At 39.1% G+C, this 14,534-nt stretch overlaps 1 protein-coding gene across 6 annotated transcripts in view; it reads right to left on the reverse strand.

Moving 5' to 3' along the window:
* TIAM1 (TIAM Rac1 associated GEF 1) overlaps positions 1–14,534 on the reverse strand; it is a 2,502,716-nt gene that overhangs the window by 892,155 nt on the left and 1,596,027 nt on the right. The window lies entirely within an intron of this gene.

Here is a 14,534-nt window from a genome sequence, read left to right on the forward strand (position 1 = left end):
ACAGCTCACTGGAATTCTGTAAATAATTATGTCATTTGTGAATATCAAACTGATTTATACAAGACGCTTGTGTTATAAATGTATTAAAACTGTATGTCATGTGTATATCAAAATGATTTCTATAGATGTTTGTCTTGGAAAGATACTTGTAAAGTGCTTGTATTTGAAATGTATCCACCAGTGTGCCCTACTGGAGAGAACAGAAATGTACATGCACTATTGTAGCTGTTTAAATGTATATGTTTTAACAGAGAAAACTGGAAGTTTAACCTCAGTCTAGCAAACTTTAAAATTTATCTGAAATGAATTTACTTTATGGTGTAGGCCATAAAGATGCCATCTCACAGGCTTCAATGCAGCCAAAGACACAATGTCCGTACTACTAAGCTTTCTGTATGGTTTTTGAGGTGAACTAATTACTACTCTGGAAGTGTGGAGGTATGCAATTATTTTATGACTTCCAGCAGTTACCACAGATCTGAACAAAAGGTCTTGTGTATTTTTACAAGTGGGTGCTAAATCCTGCCAGTTTCCTTCAGTGGGGGTTTGCATGGGAACTAGAAGTCAGACGACCAAAAGTGATGTCATTCTGCAAGCTATCCCAGAAGTAATTTTAAATATTTTGAGAAGTTTCTTAGTGAGACTGAACATTCTGTATTCTGTCTTGGGCCTGACAACAATCATTCACCACATAATCTGCCTTGCTCTATTAAGTAGATGGGGAATAGTAATTCTCTTAGATTCAGTCAAGAATATAGTGAAGCTTAGTTTAGATATTGTTTTTTTCTTTGTCTGGTCTGTCCTTCAATGTTATTTAAATATTTCCTGTGATTTTAAACTCTGATGTCACTGTGAATAAATATACTTAGTATTTTCTTGTTCTATTACTATTAAATATATTTAAACCTTTCATTGTGGCTGATCTTTAGAGATATTTAAATTTTGAGAGTATTTGCATATTTATTTGGTGACATTGTTTGGGACACTCCTAACAGTCTTGGTCAAACTACCATTTGTATTAATAATTATAAATGTATTAATTTCAGTGTATTGGTTACCCTTTTAAGGGCCTTAAGGTAGCTTGCAGAAGTGTCTGGTGGCAGTGGTAACCACCTTATAGTCTAGGCAGAAGAGGCCATAGCTAGTAAACCTGTGCGTGCCTTTCCCAAAGTGTGTGTGTGTGTGTGTGTGTGTGTGTGTGTGTGTGTGTGTGTGTGTGTGCACATAAATCAAATCTCCAAGAGTGTGCCAGCTACTTGGACAGGGACACAAAGCACTGGTTGGACAGAGAGGGTGCTGGAGGTCTTGGCTTGGACACTCATCTGAGATCGCAACTCTATAGCTGCGTCAGTGGGGAGTCTTATTGGGAATCTGGAGAAAGGAGGAGAAACCAACCCCAGACTGACTGTGTTCCCTGTATGCTCTTAAGGGAAATTGTGCTTAGAGAGCTGCATCTGGAAATACTGTGTGTGTACCTGTTATCCTCTCAGTGAACGTCCCCCACTTGTGCCAGTGGTGAGGATTGAGGCTCCTTGATTACTGGCCCAGAGGTGGAGGGTCATCACTGTCACCTATGAAATACCTCTTGTAACAAAACAAAATACACACTACAGCTAACAATGTCTTAATGTCCAGACTAGAACATGCATGGCTGGGTATTTGGAATCTGCATTACGGCATCACACTTCTGTTCTCCAAAAGACTTAAAGTAAAACTCTTAAGATGCATTCACTAACTCCCAGAATCTAACTGCATTGTATTGAATATAATCAGATGGTTGGCAGTTAAAAACAGCTCAACTTTCAGTTTGAACAAATTAAACTTTAAAATTCCTGCCCATTTCTTTCAAAGACAACATCTGTAGATCCCCTTCTCACTTGCCGTGAAGTCTTCTGTCAAGTCAGCTCCTGCTTCCTGACACACTAATAACCTTAAAACCTTTTCTAAATTGTTAAAGGAGCACCTCATGAAAGGAAGCCCTTGTGAATTTATTGGTAAATGAGTGAAAGCAAGGCTTCTCTCACCATAGCCAGAAATTTCACATGCAATAGTTTCTATTAGTTAGTGGTAAAAGCAGCCTTTGGTTCTCAGCTGGTAGATTTGAAGGAGGACATGACGGAGGAGGTTAAACAGAAAAAAATGCATGAAAAACAACACAAACATTTGGGGATAAAATTGTACATAGTGAAGACAGAAGCAGGCTGTGGATTTAGTAGACTCACGCTTTGTGTCTTTTTGCTATCTGTAATGCACAGTTAGGAGTACCTTTCTGTAGAGTGAGAACTGTACACCATAACTGCTTATGTATTTTAACACAAAACATACAATGGAAAGGTAGCCAACATCCTTACAGAGTACTTTAAAATTGTTCCTTTAATCATCAATAAACCTGTTCCCTAAAAGACCACTTGAGTTCTACTACAGGATACAAATGCTTGGTTTTGTGAACACCATATCCTAAGATCCCTGCCTAGGCGTTTTCAACCAGGCCATGTTGTTCTCCTTTGCTAATCAAATTCAATTGTGTGGTCTGACACAGCTAATCTCCACTTTAGGCTGTTTAATTAAAATGACTAGTGTCGGAGGTCTCCTAGCCTAGGGTCCTTTACTCTCTCTCCCCTCCATACCACACAGGCCTCTTATCTAGTATTAAATGCTTAGGCGATCACTATGCAGTATTTATTTTGGTCAAAGACTTCATCTGTGACTCGTCAAAAATATACAAGAACTAGAAATATGTCTGAAGACTTCCCTTTGGGCAGGGAGCATGATAGGAGTATTTGAGCAGAGTTTCTTCTCCTTAAAAGAACAAGATTGTACATTAATACTATAAGCCTGAAACAGTCACTATAAATTTATCTCTGAAGGTGTTGCAGTTAATTATGCATGGCTGATGAAATCAATGTGGGAAAAAACTTGAAAAAGGGAGTTTTAGCCATTTGGAGATGCCATGAGATCAGAGTGAATCTTGAGCCAAGGAGAATTATCAAGAAAATAACAACATCGAGGATTTGTTGAATAAAAGATGACAGGAAGCATGGAAGAAGAGAGATTTGAATTAATGATGTCAGAACTGCAGACAATTAACACTAATTTAATGTATTAAAATTAAAAATCATATTAAAAGAATGGAAGAAGTGAAACAGCCTTGGGCACTCATGCTGATCAGCCTGAAGTCAGACATGATGAAATCTGAAGTCAGACATGATGAAATTGTAACAGAAAACCACCTTGAAGACAATGTTGGTAATTTTAGAAGCTAAAACTGTGAACTGTAAACACAGGAGATGATGTAGAACTCAGTTATTCATGGGCATTCATGAAAAGGCAGAAGGGCTGAATTGTGAGGAATTCATTGAAATGTTGGTGGAATGGACTGGTCTTACAAAAAACAGAAACACAGGGTATTTCTTCTACAAATCAGCCCAAGTAAAGTTTCCTGGACCCCTCTTGGTTTGCCTCCATACTTATAAATGTGAAAAGATTTTGTCAAAATGGTGGGCTACTAGAAAAATAAAGTGATGAAAACACAAAAGTGTTTTAATAAGGGTTCCTCGGCTGAAGCAAAGCAAGAGAGAGCAGTTTTTCATAATGAAATGGAGCTATGATGGAGTGAGCACTTTAAATTTAAACTGTAACATCCAGCCTAATTCAGCCGCATGAACCATCATAAGGAGTAGTCATACTTTATGCACTTTTAGATGGAAAAAAATAAACTCTGTCCTCCGCTTCTTGTCAGAGATTGACAAGTTTTACACAGAAAAACTATCCAACCATTCTGAGAAAGGAAAAATGCAATTTCCTGGTCTTTTAAGAGAAGTAGGTTTGAAAGCAGCTTTTGCAGTGAATCAGAAAGAAAGTGATACACAAAGGCTCTAGTAAACACCGCAAAGAGTATGTCAATGAAGTCTTGTCTGATACACCTACTGCATTAATTGTACAATCTTTGGATGACTGGACAGCTGGGGATACTGTTGCATTACTTGAACTGAACTTTGGTATAAATAAACATTTGTCCTACTAAAGCTCTGTGTCCATATTTTAAAGAACAGGATAATAAGGCACTACGTATTCACAGATTTCAATGTAAATACAACTTTTCTGTATACAAAGTAGTGTGCATGATTTTGGTGTATGGTAGTGCTTTTCCTTTACAATTCAATATTCTAAGACAAATTATGTCTAAACTACTAGACAACAGTTAACGGGAATATCCCATAAGAAAGAAAAAAAAATGTCTCCACCTCTCTGTCTGAACAGCAAGAGGAATTCCTTAGTTCAAAGAACTCAGGAAACTTAAAATCACATTACAGGACTGGACTGAAAATAACTGGCAAAAGTCAGCTAAAGTCCGACAGGGAACAGCATTCTGCTGTGGATGTATAGGATAAAAGTGAAATGGAAAGGTTGTGAGAAGCTTAACATACAAGAAAAATAGGTCTACAATACAATTTCTAAGAGTTACTTCATGCCAAGGGGAAAATAAATATAGCCAACCTAAAATTTTCTTAGCGTCAACTTTGAAGGTTGGATACAGTGACACTAATTCAAAGTGGGTAGAGGGATGCCCTGAAATCAATGAATGATGTATTCAGAGGATGTAACAGGCTTCCCCTGGATACAACCAGGGCTGCTGGATGTGCTCACCAGTCTCTTTTGTTAGAAGGGGTTCTCCTACTTGAAAATATACAGGAAAAATGGGGGGAGACAGCAAAAGAGATGCATTTCCCTGTTGCTTGTCCTGTAATGCACTGATGTACAGAGCAAGCGTGGGAAAGCAAGTCCCGTACACATGCTCAGTACATCAGCCTACAGAATGCAATGCAAAAGACCAAGTGCCACTTTACAAAGACATTTAAGAAAGGTAAACAATTTCTTTCTTAAACAATGTTATTGTACAATAGAAATTATCCACTCCTGTGTGTGAGTATATCAGGATTTCCCCTTGACTGGCTTTGTTTAATCACTCTGGCTTCGCCCTTGTGATCAAACCACATCAACTGAGGGTAAACCTGATACACCAATACCCAGTCATGGACTACTGCTTAAATAGGACACTATATACCACCTATCTTTGAGAAGTGACCAGTTCTAGAAGGACATCAAGTAATCTTTCCTCTTTCATCCTAAATTGCTGTGTGAACATGTTCATTTCAACTCTCAATCCCAAATACATTTCCACATCCATTGATGTGATCATCATGCCACCATGGGATTGGCATTCAGCAGCAATCTATGCCTAGTCCTACATGACAGGCTACCAGACAATGCCACTCATCCTTAAGACATCTCAAAAGCCCTAAACTTGTTTCTGAAGCTGGGACACTGATAGCAATGCAGTCGGACATTCTACCACAATGGCAAGAATTATTAAGCACCAGGGCAGATCCATACAATGGGCTAACCCACTAAAAGTGGGATGGGAAAGAATCCATAGAATATTGGCAGGATAACATCGGGTAAGGCAACAGCCCTGGATGAGGATTATCTAGGGCAATATGAAGAAGATGATCAACTATGTAAATGCCTTTAAAATGTGGGAGAAAATCAGAAACCCCAGCAAAAACCCACATGGACACACAAAATAAATGCAAGCTCTGCTTCCAAGGCACCCAGAATCAAGTTAATCCTTTGAAACTAACACAGCACACTGTTCAGTGACTTGTACCCTGCATCAGAACGCAGCACATACTGTTCGGTAACTTGCACCTCCTAATTCTGGACACAGAGTATGCACTGCTCAGTGACTTGCACCCCCTACATCTGGCCAAAGCATGCTCACTGCTTGGTGACTTGTACTCCTACATCTGGACACAATACACACTGCTCAGTAACCTTTATGCCACATCTGGACATAGTGCAGATTGCACAGTGAACTTGTACCCACTGTCTGAACACAGCACTCACTGCTCTGTGACCTGTATTCCAACATCTGAACACAGTGCAGACTGCTGTGACCCCACTTTTAACCAACACACATTAAATCATTGCTTTGTCAGATCTAGGAGTAAAACATTAACTTTGCCATATCTGTTCTATATACCAAGTTCTCTTTTCCTAGAAGAAAACTGTAATAAATGTGAATCTCTGAAGAACTTTAATGGTTTACTTAAAAAGAACAGTTCTAGAGTTTGGAAGAAACCCACGAATAATCGGGTATCACACTGACAAATGGGAGCACTTGGTAAAAGGCACAGGCAGACAAAACGGTGGTTTAACAAAACCATATTTTTCACATGGAGGGTTATCCAAAACCCCTCATGAGGGGTCCTGCTCCTGTTACACCTCATATTTATATCTGAACTACAAGATCAATAAACCACATTTCACATACAATTTTTAAACAGAAAAATAGCTTTTGGGAGAAGGGGAATCTTTGCTGGGGTTTTGCCAAGTCATTTGTTTTTATTACCACTTCTGCATAAGGCTTCATTCTACAGCCCCTGCATACCCACACAACACTCTGATCCTGGTCATGGCATCACGTGGTATCCTTCACCACTTAACCCCTCTGTTTCTCCCTATACCACATCAAACACCATTTATTTTCAATTTCCCCCACAACGTGTACAGATTTCCTCCCGTGGAAAGACGCTCATAATCCCTGGTAGGTTGTTTCTGTGCTCGTTTAAGGAGTCAACCTTGAGAATAGGAAGGACGTTTCTGCTAGAGAATGGCTCCCTGACTATATTTCCAGCGTAAGTGTCCAGAAAGAAGCTCACATCCATATTTTCTATTAATTCAGTATCCACAGAATGTCTGATTCAAGGTGATCCCCACATATGTTTGCACAGAATAATCCTTTTGAAGCCTCTACAACTAGACTGACACTCTGATCTACCCACCACCGGGAAGAAAAGCTGCCAAGATTCTCAGTCCTACTACCTCTGACCAGGCATCCATACCTTTCCAGCCTCATCATCATCACAGTCAAGGCAAAAACCTCTGCAGCAGCAGATGGCTCTAAAAGTATATATCTTTCCTCTCTGCAACTATGTTCATTTACAAATTTTGCAATACACAAGAATTTTCACTGCAGAAGTCATTTTCATTAATTTGTAAAACAGTGTTAATTAAACATCATGTATACAAATTATCTCTGTGTGGGCAGCATTTGCAACCTATTACACAAGGTGAAAGTAGTGTCTGTAGATAAACAGGACAAAAAAAAATGATGTATGGATGTCATTGAACACACAGCTTACAATGTGGAATATGAACATCAGTTTGGAAAGATGTGTTCTTGGTGTTGTCCCCATGCAGGGGCCTCATCTCTTGCTTACCCCTTATCCTAATTTAGAGAGCTCTGACTTAGAACATTAAGTAAGTGGCGACCTTACTTTTGCAGACACACTTCAGACAGTGGCACACTTGCACTCAGCGGCCTGAATATCATGCAAAGTGATCACTCCTGAAAGGAATGCATAGGGAATAATAAATTATTACTCTTTAGCTTTGGTACACTATCTTACAATGCAACTTGAGGGCACCAAGATAGTGGACACAAGGAGGACACTTTACAGACAACTGGCCAACAGCCACAGCACCAGATAACAGTCATCTCTCTCCTAAAACTTAGGATAGCATTGTTTGCCTCACTGAAGGGGTGCAAAGCTCAACAGTCAAGCACATAGAACTTCCTTTCAAATGACCCAAGGACAATATCGTCCCACTCCCAAATGAGCCACAGACAACATACTACCATTCCTCTGTTGGGAAAGCCTTCCACACCCCCCCCCCAAAAGAAAAGCACAGGGCAACTGTATCTTCATACACAAAAGGTAAATTATATAGTTAAAAACTTGCCGGGCCTGACTTGAACTGCCCTATAATTCCCCAGGACCTAACATTCAACAGCAGCCATTATCATGTTAACTCATACTAAAAAGCTACCCTATGGTAGCCTAGCAAAATGGGTTTTCCTAGAGCACAGCAGTCTGGGATTCCAGAAACTAAGTATATATAATGGAAGCTTTCTTCCCTTGAAGATGGCACTACACAATCATTAGTTATTGAAACTGATGTCAGCCCTGATGAACCTATGAGTGAAACACGACTTTATTAGTTATGCTCACAATTGCTGTATAAACTTTATTATACAGTCTTCAATGTTTGCAGCCTTAGTCCTGATTTACTGCAGGAAATGGTCAGTAAACTATCCCCACATATCTGCTGTACAAATATGGAAAGAAATATTTTTAAAAATTGCTAAAAATAGTTTATTAACCTGAAGTAAAAGAATGCCATCTTACAAAATGCCCAAAAGGAAAGAAAGTATCTGTCTGTCCCTGTTGGCACCTACAATTACTCTACATTTGTGGTTGGATATTTTATATTTGGGCAATTTGACCACAGATGGGCACTTTGTTTTGTATAAACGCAGCAACGTTTTTTCTGCACTCTGTCTCTAGTACTTAATGATGCAGAGGACTAACAGCAGATTAATGGATTAGCACACACAGTCTCTAGTACTTAATGATGCCAAGGACTAACAGTAGATTAATGCATATCAAAAACTGGATGGTCCACAGGAAATTACGGATAAAAGACACAGCATGAATATGAATGAACTGTCTTACCATGCTCATCTTTAAAAAGAGTGTGCAAAGTGGTCAATGAATATGGAACTGGAAAGAAACCATTTTATATCCCTTTAGGGCAAACTAAGGCCCCTGTCTTTTTGAAGGTAACGTATCATTAAAAAAAATTTGTAAGATTAAGATGGCCCCACACAGTATATCATCATTCAAAAAAAAAAAAAAAAAAAAAATTTCTGCAGGGCACTTTGCAGCACTATTTGTACACCCCGCCATACTCCCCATTCCTCAACCCCACAATAACAGGATTGAATACGCCTATTCCCCTACATAGTTAAATTACACATTAATGTTCACAATTCCAGTAAAAGTGAATGGTACCACAATGGCACTAACCATAACAGGTACCTGCAATGAAAAATCCATTGTACTGTCCGAGCACTTCTGGGCTTAGTGCACTTTAATACATTCTTTCTAAAATATCTCTACTAACAACATACATACAATTTTAAAAGCTTATGCTATGGTGGTGCAATCTTATGATGCACAGTCGCTCTTCTGGGATGTAGTCAAAGTGACCTCCTTTTGAGAAAAACTCAGTACCGCACTAACTAGGCTAGGAAGAAACTATGACTTGGTGCAAAATTATTATTTGCACTGCTGTGCACAACACACATTATTAGCAAAGCTCACATCTGCTTCACAAGGCTGTAAAAGAACAGTCAATAATACAAACTACTGTGTACTGCAGTACAAAAAGTTCTGATAGTACTAACCACTTACCAAATAGCCTTCTGAATAACACTCTTATCACTGTCCCTAAAAAAGCACATTAACCACCGACCTTAGATTCTATTCAGAAACACTTTGGCTCAAGAAGGCAAAATGAAATGCAGAAAAAAAATATGAACCACAACTACGACAAAAAACAAACCTGTCAAGCTACTTAAACATCATAGCTAGTTCAGCACTTAAAAGAAAATATTACCAAATGTGGACATCTATTCTACTGCAACCATTTACAAATCAAACGTATATTCTGGTTCTTTAGAAATGGCTTTCCAAAAATTTTGAATGAGCTCCTTAACTTGATACCTTTTTTTCACAAACTTTACAAGGTGGACAATTTCACATTGAGATCACGTGCTAGACAGACAAAAACTACCTGAAAAACTATAGTATTAAAAGTAAAAACATGAATAGCGCCAGTAAAGTTCCCCTCTTGGTAATTCAGCCATTAAAACATCCTTCCTACAGCTATGAATTTCAAAATTACTTGCATATGAAGATCAAACGGTGATGCTCTATAAAACAGATTCAAAGAAAGGAATGCAGACACACACACCCCTTCAGCATGCTGCAGGTTTAACCCCTGAAGGTGGCATAGGCAAGTTTAAACAGGAAACGATTCAGCAGCAAGGAATATGTTAGTGTGTTAAAATATAAAGGATACAACAAAGCACAAACACACATTATACATATACACACACACATTTTATATATATATATATACATATACACACACACATACATATACACACGCACATACACACACACACACACACACACACGTGTGTGTGTATGTATATAAAGCTTTATTATAACTTTAAAGTTAAATCTCTCTCTCCCTGGCATGCAGGCAGTATTTGCACTAGACATACAGCCAAGTACTTAAAATACTGGGTTCCAGCTGTAATATTTCTAAACAGAACAGTTTATGACTGGAGTACCTCTGCAGCAACCTGGCACAGATTCAAGCGTTGCAGTCCAATATGGTGATGAACAGTGAATGCTAAAAATGAAGCCTTATATTTGGCAAAGCTACAGAAAAGTACCTCTTCATTCTACGGCTCACTCAACTTGTTTTACCCACAGAAAGTAATGTTAGGTGGACACGTGTTGGTATGAGCATGTGACAGTAAAAGCATGCACTTGTCATCTCTGAAGGCTGCTGTGTAGATAAACATGTTGGTCCCTTTCTATCTCAAAAACAAAAAACGGGCTTCAGTGTTGCTGCTTTGAGTCTGCAAGGAACAGTAATTCCAAAGTCTAGCTGTCAGAGGAAAAGAGATAGTGTACAACTTGATGAATTATTCAGGAAACTGTAACAAGAGCCCCCTTACTTCCTCTGCAGTGCAATAAGCAAGTAATTCATACACCACAGTCTGAAATATGTGCATCCAGAATAGTAGCTTTGAAGGAATAATGCTATACAAACATGCCAGTGCATACATTATGATGGACTGGAGCACTAAAACATTTCTCTAATATTTTTTTACAGTGAATGCAAAACATGGCTCCAAAAATGCCATAATATTATTCTCCTTAAAGACCAAATCTAAAAGGTTCAGTCTTAAAACTTGGTTTACAGCAGGAGAATATGAGCTCTTAAAATTCAGTGAAACTCACAGGAGTTGGTCCTACGCCAGTACACGTCACTTTGCTTGTGTCATACCTATTTAATGGAAAACAGAATAGAGTCATTCTCTTTGTTCAGCTTATGACACAGCAAATGGCAAGGGTCACATTGGAGGACCTGTAGAGGGTGCTAATTAATTCAAGTGAAAATGCTGCATTTTAAAATTACCAAGTAATGGGAATATGAAAAATACCTCTATATTCCACATTCAGGGAGTTCTGACGAAGGGAATATTTTGTCACAATACTTACAAATATCCACCCTATAAGCTGTCATCACATGACTTTGTTTCTCAAGGTACATAGCAGCTAAGGTTGCAGCAGTACTCTGGAGATCAGAGTTCTCAGATATTACACTGCATTGAGCTCAAGCAACTCACAGCCTTAGTAACCCTAAAACGTATGAAAGCATGTCCAACATCATTTATATCCCAATGGTCTGTAGAACTCTTATCAGATCTAGCAGAAGCATTTTGGCAAGGCAAAAAGCTAAGTACAGAAACAGAAACAGCCACATCAATATTATCCCACACAAAGGGAAATTTTCCAGCCACAGCATAGGCAAAGATAACTCAATTAAACAAGAACTCTGCGCCAGTTATAAGGAAATAAAGTACAACACAAACAGTACATATCTCAAAAGTGTATTTGGAAGAGAATAGAATACAGAGAAAAAGAAAACTAAACAGAAACATAACACTCAAAATTCAACTGTCAACAAACATGCAAATGGAAGCCAATAATGTTACTCAACACTGACAAAAGCTACCCTCTTACTTGGGATAAGACAGCCAGGCAGACTTACTCTGCATTCAAGAGAAAACAGCAAAGTAGTTTGTGCTAATCACGTCAGCTTTCCAATAAGCTCGGCACAATTTTCACATACTTGAAGGCTCTCTTTATTCTTAGGTTCATAGGTAAGTAACTAAGCCATCTGCCCGAGGGCATCTATAAGCCTAGCCAGAATGTGCTGGCTTTCGCCAGCCCCTCAGATTAGTTCCCTGTGCCTCTGTCCAGCAGAGCCATTAGTTCCCTGTGCCTCTGTCCAGCAGAGCCACTGCAGTGATCTCCAGGGTAGGGTTTCTCTTGGAGAGTGTTAGTGAGGGACTCTGCCTAATGTACATTGGAATACTGTTCCAAAGCATGGGGAGTCTCCGGGACAGGAATCTATCCCTCCAGCACATCCTATTTTATCGCTGTGGTGAGGTTTAGATACCTAGAGAGTGTGGCTCTCGGGGATTTGTTTTTTTTTTTTTTTTTTTTTTTTTAGGTGGAGCATGTCCATCAATTCTGGGTTGGACATGGCCTTGTATGTCAGGCAGAGATTACCTCTGAGTAAGCAGTATGCAACAAAGTACAGCTGGAGTTTCTTCAGCTGGGCTGCATAGGGCATCTGTTTGAGGCCAGTAATCCTCTTGTGAGGTACTTCTGTGGTCTTTCCAACTGCTGCAGGTGTCTTGTAAGGTACATCCCAAATGGGGCATTGTACTCTATGATGGGTCTGATGAGTGATGAGTAGAGGGGCACAATAAACTCTTTTGTTCTAGATGCGAACCCTTTTGTGATTAGGTGGGCCACATAGAAGGATTTTCTAACCACCTTGGCAATACGATTATCAAAGGAGAGATTACTATCTACTTGGGTCCCCAGATCCCTTATTAAATTTTCTGTATTTAGGGGACTACCACTTGTGTGGTAGTTCACGGGTACTTTGTTTTTTTCAAAGGGGACGACTATGCACTTTTTGGCATTTAGGCTTGAGGCCATGATTTTGACACCAGGTTTCCGTCTCACTGAGATGCTTCTGGAGGATGTCTGTATCAGCCAGAGAGTCAATTATGGCCCCCAGTTTGCAGTTGTCTGCGAACTTGGTCAGCCATAGTCCTCCTGTGCTTGCCTGTACCTCAGAGATTTTATATTATATATATATATATACACACACACACATATACCAAACAGGAGGGGTCTCAGGACTGAGCCCTGGGGGACGCCACTTGTAACTGGTTTAGAGTCGGACCTAGAGCCTGCAACTATCACTGTGTGGGTTCTATCCGTGAGCCAACTGGCAACCCATCTCGTGACATAGGGCTTTATGTTCAGGCTGGTGAGCTTGTCTAAAATACCTATCTAATTATTTATATATATATATATATATATATATATATATATATATATATATATAGATAGATAGATATATATATATATATATATATATATATATATATATAGATATAGAGAGAGAGAGAGAGAATAATACATATCTATAACTCTGATAAATTAAAGCAGCAAATAAGGTAACGCTTTCAGTTGTTGTTGTGTTTTTCGGCTTATCCCGGTCAGGGGTCACCACAGTGGAACTCCGGTCCGCTTAATGTTTGGTAGTGGATTTTTACGTGCCGAGTTACCAGCCCTGACGCACAACCTTCAACGAAGGCATGCCCATTCACGCATGCCTCCACACAGAAGACGCTCTAGCTGAGAATTGAACGGGACAACGTCTTGCTGTGAGGCGACAACGCTACAAGAACCCCAAATTACCAACTACGATCTTCGAGTTTTCCAGGAACCCAACAGCACACACACCAAATTATCATTTGCAAAAGCAAACTCGAGACCGTCTCAACAACTCCAAACTGTTTTTTTGAGTCATCTCACATAAAACAAAGAAACAATCGCCAACAGTCTTCAGTGGTGGCTTCTCTGATTTGGCTTTATTTGGTACAAAAAATCATTTTTATTATAAATTAAATAGCTGCAAAATAATACCCTGCAAGAACCACTTCATACAAGTATTTCAGAACTTCTCTATGCATTCTACACTGATGGTCTCCAAGGTGGGTTGGACTGCTATCATCAGACTGTGTGATGTTTTTGCTTCTGCAGTGTGAGAAGGCAGCCCATTTGTTAGAAAGTTGCTGCTACAGCTAGTAGGCAGACTACCAAACTTGGATGAGCACCTGGTGACATAGTAGTTAGTACAGCAGACATTTGAGCCTGGAAACCCGAAAATGAAGAACTTCCCTCTCTAAACACTGATGCCAGCACAGCTATTTTCTAGAGACTTGAACAGGAAAAACATTATCATCCCACCACACACTGTTTTATGTAAATGTTTTAGTGAGCAAAGTTAAGTGAAATTGAGTGTACTCTGGTAGTTAGGCAAGCCATAGTTTAAAGAAAATGCATTTTTTTTTACTTGCCTACAACAATGCATTTGGAAAGCTACTGTGATTATAGCTATGCCCTAGAAAATCTGAGAAGAGAAGTAACTTATTGGCCAACAAATCCTACATGGCAGGCATGACTGAACAGAAAGCAAGCTTTTGTTAACCATAATCGCAGAAAACAAACGAAAAGTGCCAAAGTATAAACACTAAAAAAAAGTCACTCTGCACTAAGGAAGGTACCAGCTAGTAGTTGCAAGTCCACACCGATCTTTAATAGTTACAAATACATTCTTATATTACTAGCCGGTTCCTTCTTTAGTGTCTAGTGACTTTTTTTTGCTTTTATTAACCATGTAAAATATGCACATTTTAAGTGTTTACATGGTTAACACATGAGCAACAGAAAAAAAAT

Source organism: Protopterus annectens, chromosome 5.part0 (assembly GCF_019279795.1).
Source record: "Protopterus annectens isolate FY-2018-M chromosome 5.part0, PAN1.0, whole genome shotgun sequence".
Classification (NCBI taxonomy): domain Eukaryota; kingdom Metazoa; phylum Chordata; order Ceratodontiformes; family Protopteridae; genus Protopterus; species Protopterus annectens.